This window comes from Anabrus simplex, chromosome 1 (genome assembly GCF_040414725.1).
Source record: "Anabrus simplex isolate iqAnaSimp1 chromosome 1, ASM4041472v1, whole genome shotgun sequence".
In the NCBI taxonomy this organism is placed as follows: domain Eukaryota; kingdom Metazoa; phylum Arthropoda; class Insecta; order Orthoptera; family Tettigoniidae; genus Anabrus; species Anabrus simplex.
This window is the reverse complement of record NC_090265.1, coordinates 1,792,551,832-1,792,561,367: the sequence shown is the minus strand read 5'-3', so window position 1 is coordinate 1,792,561,367 and position 9,536 is coordinate 1,792,551,832. Positions and strand designations below refer to the sequence as shown.

General features: G+C 39.4%; 1 pseudogene; it reads right to left on the bottom strand.

Moving 5' to 3' along the window:
• Nucleotides 1–5,130: 5,130 nt before the first annotated feature.
• LOC137498935 (putative nuclease HARBI1) lies at nucleotides 5,131–7,521 on the bottom strand (annotated as a pseudogene).
• Between the last annotated feature and the right edge of the window lie 2,015 nt (nucleotides 7,522–9,536).

Here is a 9,536-nt window from a genome sequence, read left to right as displayed (position 1 = left end):
AGAACTTGGCTTTCCGAAACCATGAAAAACAAGAGTGAAGATCAGGAAGGGGCACAGATTGTAACGCCACCTTACGGTTCAAAGCCCTGTAATCAATCACAAGCCTGAGGCCACCTTGGGGTTTCAGCACAAGAAAAATGGGCGAAGAATACGCCGACTTCGAAGGTGGAATTATACCATCCTTTGCAATTGATCGATGATCTCAAGAGCCTTCATTTTGGGTGGAGATAACCTATAAGGCGGAAACCTAACTGGGATCGAATCCGTAACCTCGATCTTGTTTTCGATTAGGTCAGTAACACCAAGAGAATCAGAAAATACGTCCTGAAAATACTGACACAATCTACGAATACTTTCAGCCTGCTCCTCAAGTGGATGTCTAAGATCTAACAGCATCTCATCCTGGGTAGGCGAAAGAGATGAACATAAAACAGAATTACACTTTAACAAATGAATCTTTCAATTATTCGCTAACTTGAGGGTGCACGACTTACTCTGAATGTGGAGCATGTGACCAGTAGAAGACATGAAATCTGCCCCCAAAATTACAAGGCAAGACAAGTGTTTAGCCACAAACAATTTTATTTTCCAGGTGAATTTAGAATTACGAATTTTAGCAAATATGAAACCCAAAATTTCTAATGGAGAAGAGTTAGTCGAAACGCATTTGACAGAAGACGAACAAAGGTCAGGAAACTTACAAACGGTTTTTAATGTAGAATACCATTCAGCCGAAATCATGAAAATCACACTCCCTGAGTCTAATAGAGCCGTGACGGGTTCATTATTCACTTTGATTTTGAGGAATGGCACACGCGCGGTGGGCTCCGCCGCATTTCTGAGGCATTCTTTAGGGACTTCAAACGATAGATTAGAGGAACCTTTACGCTCGGTAGGTTCAACAGGGACTGAGCCTTGGGAGATGAACATACTGACTCAGCCGATGACACTAGTCACTTCCTATTATTGGAGTTCGCGAAGGTCGCACCAGAAGTTGAGCAGGAGGGGGTGCTATTGGCATTAATGAGTAAACGAGCCACATTACTCCATTCTTTGTCCCACTCGATTTTATCAATGGGCACCTGTTGCGCAAATGTTCCGTTGACCCACAAGCATAGAATTAGCGGGTGGTGAAAGTTTGGTGAGGTGGAGGCCGAGAGCTATTGGAAGACGGAGGGGGCTCGTTAGCCACTCCTTCAGCAGATACAACCATAGCTTCTAATTCTGCAAACGTTTTGGGACGAGACGCGAAACATGAGTAAGACCTATAAGGCGGAGAGATACCTTCAACAATATTTCGCACTATTTGGTCTTCCGAAAAATGCAGTGCAAACACCCTGGTGTAGAATTTAATGTCATGGATGAAATCGGCAAGATTTTCATCCAATCGCTGTGCTCTAAAATAAAACTTCTGTATTAAAGATAACATTGACCTAGCCAGAATGAAATTTGCCAAAAGGTGGGCGTGGAAGTCTTATATGGAGAATATATCTGCTATGGCCTTAACTAATTGGTCCGAAAGGACGCCTACAGAATATGGGTACATGATTTGAAGAATTTGAGAATGAGAGAGGGAAAACACTAGAGCGTGATCTTGAAATTAGACAAGGATCCTGAGAAATGAAATTACTTCGATAGTGGAATATACTGAAAATTTAGAAATGCCCTTCAACCACATAGCCAATGTATGAGGCAGATTACTGAAACCAGGTGACATAATAGGTGACGGCATAGAGGGTTGAGAGGTCTCAAATACAGCATTATTCAAAACGAAAGGTGGAATTTGTCTAGAATGACCAGACTCAGTTTCCAATGGGGCTGATGCTTGTTGAATTGCCACAGATTTTCTACTTTCTACCACTTTGGAGGAATCCTCCTCACTTGCTATGCTACTATTTTGCTTTACGTCGCACCGACACAGATATATCTTATGGCGACGATGGGAGAGGAAAGGCCTATGAATAGGAAGGAAGCGGCCGTGGCCTTAATTAAGGTACAGCCCCGGCATTTGCCTGGTGTGAAAATGGGAAACCAAGGAAAAGCATCTTCAGGGCTGCCGACAGTGGGGCTCGAACCCACTATCTCCGTATTACCGGATACAGGCCGCACTTAAGCGACTGCAGCTATCGAGCTCAGTCACTTGCTATGTTTATTAGAGGGACTTGGTCGGTTTTGGGAACAGCTGCCCCAGTCAACAACTGACTAACCCTATTTGACATTCATGAAAGATGTTCAGCAATATTACTAGCCTCTTTAGCATGATATTCTTTTAATTCTAGAGACAATAAGTCCCTAGCCCGGTGATAAAAATGAAACAGTCTAGCCAGTACTCTTTTAAGTTGGTTAGCAGATGGATCGCTTACTTCAAAAAAACTTACTACAGATGCTGGTTCAGTGGTGTTGACAGTGATGATGGATAGAGCCTCATCAATTTCCTTTTCCCCCAAAACTGGAATACAAATAGGCAATTCTATGCATTCTTTAAGTTTAACAATATCTTCCACACCCGTGCCTCCAGACTGGACCTTCCTAGATCAATTCCGCCTTGCGCAAGTACACGGGGGCGAGGACTTCGTGAGGGCCAGACATAATGATAGAAACTACAAATTTAGAAAAAATTCCCAGCGACCACGAAAATTCTTAGAGTTCAGCGCGGATTCGATGTTTAGCCGTCAAAAGAGGCTTAATTTAGACCAATTAAACCACGCTCTGCTACCGCTTGTTACGGAGATATCCGTGGAGCAGAAAGAGGTGAAAGAAGGTGCTTGGTTTGAATGGGTCTAGCTACTATTTCAAAATTGAATTAAAACTTTAAGAGGTTATATTTCTCTCAGAATTTCAAACTTAACAAATTGTTCACCAAGTGAAATAATTAGGTTACAGGTACAATGACAATTTCAAAAATTGGAAATTTCAAGATACAGAAATTTAACAATTCTGGGCTTGAAGACCCTGGGTTAAAAATTTACAATTTCAAAGTGGTATTATTCAGGCAAGGGCAGAAATCCCCCAATTCAAGAGCACTTACTCCAAAAGTTACAATATTTAGCCTTCCAGAGGCAGCCCTCACTGAAACAAAAAACTTAGAAAAGAGCTTACATGCTCTCAGTTTCTTACAGCCTACTCAAGGCAACATTACACAAAATGTCAATATCACTGGCCTCTCAAGGCACGATTTACAATGGAAATAGTTTTACACAGGGGTATCTAGTACCCAACCTACTGGGCCTTAGTCAAAAAAGAACAGATTAAATTAATGGCCCAAAACACAAACTGAATGGAGCTGTGCACTTGCTCTCCTAGATAATGAAGTATTAAATCCCTCACAGGGCTCTCGGCCCGATGATACAGGGTCTAATCCCAGGCTACTGAGGTGACTTGAATGAAAGTTAATTTAATACATTACAGGGAAGGAAAACAGTACTAAATCGTAGTCACCTCAAATTAAGTTGAAGGGGAAGTCGAGACGGTAACGCACTCTCTATCTCTGATTTACAGTTTTAAGAATTTATGAAATGTTTACATTAGCCGAACGAAAATTTACATTTTAGAAAAGATTGTTTACATTAGCTAGAAATTCGGACGACCGGGGTACACGGCTCTGAACTTGCATCCGGGGATTGTGGGTTCGAATCCCACTGTCGGCAACCCTGAAAATGGTTTTCCGTGGTTTCCCATTTTCACAACATTCAAATGCTGGGGCTTTCCAAAAACTGGAATACAAGATGTTTTGCTTAATGTAATCCGAAGTTCAATGGGATTCGCGAAATCCAGTCTCTACAGTTAGCAATAACACGCACTATAGTTCAGTTATTATGAGTTTCGACTTGACGTTTGAGCGCTGCCTTTTGGCGGAGGGTAAGTTAATTAATTAACAGCCAATCATAGACAGCCGATCGCTCCGATAGAGCGCGTTAGACTCCAGTTGCAGTTAGCAGTGTTGTCGATTTGTTTTTTACTGTAACCACGTGCTATCAGCTGTGTATTGTGTTGTGCTCAGTTCTTTTCGCGGTCTTTGTGTGTCTTTGTGCTAGGTTGTTGTTCGTTTATATTTCGCAGTGTAGAGTTTATAAATGTATTGTTTAGTATTTTTAATAGTATAGCGCGTAATATTAGTAAATAGTGTTTAACAGGTGATCTATTTCATATAGTAGCTTAGTTTAACATTTCGTACGGTAGTTATATAGTAGGTTAATTTTAGGCCCGAGTGTGAATTTCATGTTCTGTCATGTCGACGCCTACGTTTAAGGATGAAGCTCCCAAGAGAAGAAAGCCCTTCGGACGAGGCACTCCACTAAGGAGCCGGGCCCGGGAAATTGTTTGTAATGTTAGAGAGTCATTCTTGACAAAGCACCAACAATGGCGGCTAGAAAGAATGAGTTGATTTAGTGGTTTGAATTTGAATTTGAATTGAATTTGAATTTATTGATCATGATTTACATGCCACTGAGACTGAAAAGCCCCTTTATGCAGCGTCTTCTTATAATACAATGCAGATTTATGAAAACGGTAACTACATTTTTATAATATTAAAGTATTAAACTAAACAAGAAACTTAAAAAAATGAAAATACAGATACCACATCCAGTAAGGTTAAGGCAGGACGCGTCAAGTCACGTCAGCGACACAGAGACATGACGCATCAGAAAGGAGCACAGTGATAAGCAATGGAAAAACACAAATCGCCGCACACCGGTCTGCGTCTTGATGATATCATCAGCATCCTGCTGCAGACACGAGCGATAAGACACTGCATGTTCCATTTCTATGCGTCATGTCTTAAGCAAACACCTTCTCGTATAGTTCTGTTCCTGCTTTTTCTGAGCAGTGCCAGTGAACACAAGTGCCAGCATGAATGAAGAACAAATCAACATTAAATTAGTGCAATCCGTGGAGAAATATCGAATAATATATGATTATTCGCTACCAGGACATTCGAATAAGAACAAGGTGGATAAAGCGTGGCATGCAGTGTCCAAAGAATTAAATTTAAATGGTAAGTAACTTACATTCAGTAACATATTTATTAATTAGGTCCATGTACAGTAATTACATGTTTAATTATGTAAGAATAAACATTTCTTGCGCAACCAGAATTACTGATAATGTATAGTGCAGCTATATTTATATTTATTCTATAGCGTACTTATTCTGCCAAGAAAGGGCTACGTTTGGTTTCATAAAGTAAGAACACAAGTGATTTCTTAATTCAACAGCCTCGACTGTTGCAGGGTTGCAATCTCTGCAACACACGCATCGTATTGTCAGTATTTTCATCCTTATCTGTTACACTCGGTTCACTAAAAACGCCGTCTTTTAGTCTAATGAAGTTATGCAGAACACAAATTGCTCGTATTATGTTGTCTATTTTATCAGGTTTGCAGGCTATAGCTGTACCGAGAACTCTAAATTTAGAAGCAAGCATTCCAAAACCACATTCTACACTCTTTCTAGCTCTGCTAAGCCTATAATTAAAAATCCGCCTTCTCTTCGCGGATAGGGTCTCATGATATGCTTCTGTAATGGGAAAGCTTCATCACCAACGAAAAAATAAGGAAATGGTGAACAGTGATCATCATCTTTCGGTAGCCTCTTGGGATCAGGTATATTCAGTGTGCCCTGCTGAAGGTTTCTTCCTAAAGCTGAGTTTCGCAACACGCCACCATCACTGTTTCTGCCATAGTCACCAGCTTCTATAACAATGAAAAGTCCATCTGCATCAACCAAAGCTAATAGAACAATAGAAAAATAGCCCTTGTAGTTATAGAAGGATGAGCCACTGTTTCTCGGACACTGGATACGAACGTGTTTCCCGTCTATGGCACCAATGCAGTTAGGCATATTCCAGAGTTCCAAATATCTTTCGGAAATATTCTCCCATAACTCCTTTGAGGGTGCAGGCATAAACTCAGGTTGAAGTGTTGTCCATACTGCCGAACACACTTCATCCACAATTTTGCCGATTGTTGTTTCTCCTCTTTTAAACTGAAAGCTCAAGCATCTGAAGCTGTTGCCAGTAGCTAAGTACCTGGAAATAAAGGACCATGAATACTATTACTGCTAAATTAAATTTTAAAAAGCTTGTAAAAAATTATTTTAGCCAAATTAAACTATTGACAATTGCACTCATATACACACATTCTATAAATTTAATATCATTGAACTGCACTGTTTTTGTTATAAAATGTTTGTTGTGAATTTATTTTTTATGTGTTAATAAGCATTCATTGGTATAGCTATTGTATGTATAGTCCTACTATAGGGCTCTGGCCTCAAGGACATCCTTTATATGAAATAAAATAAATAAATAAATAAATAATAATAATAATAATAATAATAATAATAATAATAATAATAATAATAAGTGTATTTTCTCATTGCAGTGGCCACCTGTAAAGACAAATGGAGAAACTGTAGGAACTGTTGGTCCAGATACTTAAGGCAAGCTCCTACCAGTGGTTCAGCAGCAGTAACCAAAAAGCCCTACTATCTTGCAGACTACTTGGCGTTTTTGACACCATTTACGAAATCAAGAAGACAAGTGGGAAACGTAGAAAATCCGTATGAAGAGGAGCAATCTGCTACAGAGGAACAACCATCATCAGTGGCCATGACAAAAGAAAACGACGAGGAGAATAGTGCTCAAGAAATTATGCAGCCGCTACCTCGAACACGTAGAAGAGATACAAAAAGAAGCGCCATTAAAATGGATATTGACGAAGTTTTCTCTTCATATATTCAGATGAAAACAAAGCGTACGGCTGAAGCGGAGTGTAATAACCCTGATGAGTTGTTTTTCAAAAGCCTGCTACCAGATGTGGCTAAATTATCACCTGCCGCTAAAAGCTCATTTAAGTTGTTTGTGCAGCAAAAATTAAATGACATGCTGTACGGATCAGCCAGGAATGTTCAGTGTAGTGATACTCATTCCCATCCATCAACTTCCGTATTGCATTACGGTGGTCAGACGGGCTCCTCATATACTATCTCACCATTCTCGTATGCAGAGAATTTACCAGAAGAAAACGAGGAAGAACGTGATCACTCATACTGATAAGACGTAGTTACAAAGACAGCACTGTATGGTATGAAGTTATAAGTGAAAAAACCAAAACATTGCACACATATTATTTATATACTTTGTCAATATGAACAACTTCGCAGCTGTGTTCATCATCTAATAAATAATTTAATTATTTTAACAACAAATTATTATTCTAAGCTTTGAACTTACCTTAGTGTTATAAGTAGCTTTTCATCAGGACTTATAGCCTTCCTGTAGTTTGTGTCTTGTTTTCTTAATAATGGAGAAATTTTCTGAAGAAGTTCTGTGTAGCTTTCGGGGTACATTCGGTAGTATGACTGGAATTTTACCGGATCTTTTAGTAAATCATGCGCTAAGGTATAAGCACCATGTTGAGTACACGACATATTAAAATCATGAATCCATTTTCTTTTCCTCTTCTTACGCAATTTCAACCACATGTACAGCAAAACATCATCTTCACTCGAGGAGGCCATGTTAACAGCTGATAATGCGTAGCGTATTGATGCAGACACATGCTTCTCCGGTGTGCGGCCTCACTAAGACATACATTATATAATAAGTAAGAAAGTAAATCATTAAGCCCTTCTGTTATTCTGGACTACATGGGTTTAAAGAATATAAAGCTAAAGCAGCGAAACAATTTTCTTCGAAATATACATATTCCTGGTTGAAGGAGCACAATATTTCGGTTCGCGATGACATGGGGAAATGGGATCTTATGCATCTCTTGAAACAAAAAAAGCCCCGGTACCCAGTTTATGTGGTGGATAGCCAGAAGGAACGGGCATAAAGTAGTTCAGACGATTATGTTGAAGACTTTATTATCTCTTTAGGGTCAAGCGAGAGTGAAACCTCAACAGACGATGACAATGCCGATAGTGACTGAGAAATGAGTGGTATATTCGCTTTGTAGGATTATTTCCTTCGTTATGGCAAATTGAATCTAACACCAACGCGAGATCTTCTACATGGTGAGTAGAAATTTAATTTAATTTTCTCACGGTTTATCTGTTCGAGCATTGACATATTTTTAACTTGTAGCCTTATCCTAAATGTGTTGTGCATTATTGATCTTACGTGAATCATGTATGTTGCTACAAAGAATAACCGATTATGGACTTATATTCCAGTATTTACATTTCTGTTCGTGTTGTGTATCGTAAATCAGCTGTTTGTATTCGTGGTAATTTGGCACCACCGGCTGACTTCCGGCTAACTGTCAAGTCGAAACTCATAAAAACGGAACTATATGTAATTTATTTCCAGCCGTTATCTCTCCTTCATTTGCGATATTTAAGTTTTACGGACCTTTGTGCCTTAAAAACTCAACTATAGATTTGATAATAATCTGATGAATAACATTTTCCCTCTCATTACACGTTTTCTCAAATGTTTTGCTTTACATAATCCTGATAACTACAAAAAGCAAAGTTATCGCTGTACCGGCCTTTCTGAGAAGTGTTATTGTTTCTAACTTCCATGCAGAACATTATCATTATCGACAGTTTATGCCTTTCAGCGTTCAGTCTGCAAGCCTCTGTGAATTTATCTTTTATCTTTAAATCGTTACAAAACCGAGTCTAACCATCGTCGTCTTGGTCTCACTCTACTCCTCTTACCTTCCATAACAGAGTCCATTATTCTCCTAGGTAACCTATCCTCCTCCATTCGCCTCACATGACCCCACTACCGAAGCCAGTTTATGCGTACAGCTTCATCCATCGAGTTCATTCCTATCTTAGACTTTATCTCCTCATTCCTAGTACCGTACTGCTATTGTTCCCACATACTTGTAACAGCAAACATTCTCTCTACTTTCATGTCTGTTACTTCTGACTTATGAATACGATATCCTGAGTCCACGCAGATTTTCTCCCGTAAAGCAAAGTTGGTCTGAAAACAGACCGATGTAAAGATAGTTTCGTCCTGGAGCTGACTTCTTTCTTACAGAATACTGCATTAGCTTTACTGCACCTTTATTCAATCTCACTTATTATATTACCCTCCTGGGAGATCATACAACCTAAATAGTTGAAATTATCTACCTTTTTCACCTTTGTATCTCCAATCTGATATTCAATTCTGTTGAATTTCTTACCTACTGACATCAATTTAGTCTTCGAGAGGCTAATATTCATACCATACTTATTGCAGCATTTTCAAGTTCCAAGATATTAGACTGCAGGCTTTCGGCAGAGGCTGTCATTAAGACCAAGTCGTCAGCATAGGCCAAACTGCTTACTACATTTCCACCTAACTGAATCCCTCCCTGCCATTTTTAACCTTTCAGCAGATGATCCATGTAAACGATGAACAGGAAAGGCGAAAGATTACAGCCTTGTCTAACCCCTGTAAGTACCCTGAACCTAGTACTCATTCTACCATCGATTCTCACTGAAGCCCAATTGTCAACATAAATGCCTTTGATTGATTTTAATAATCTACCTTTAACCCATAGTCCCCAATTACGGCGAACATCTTTTCCCTC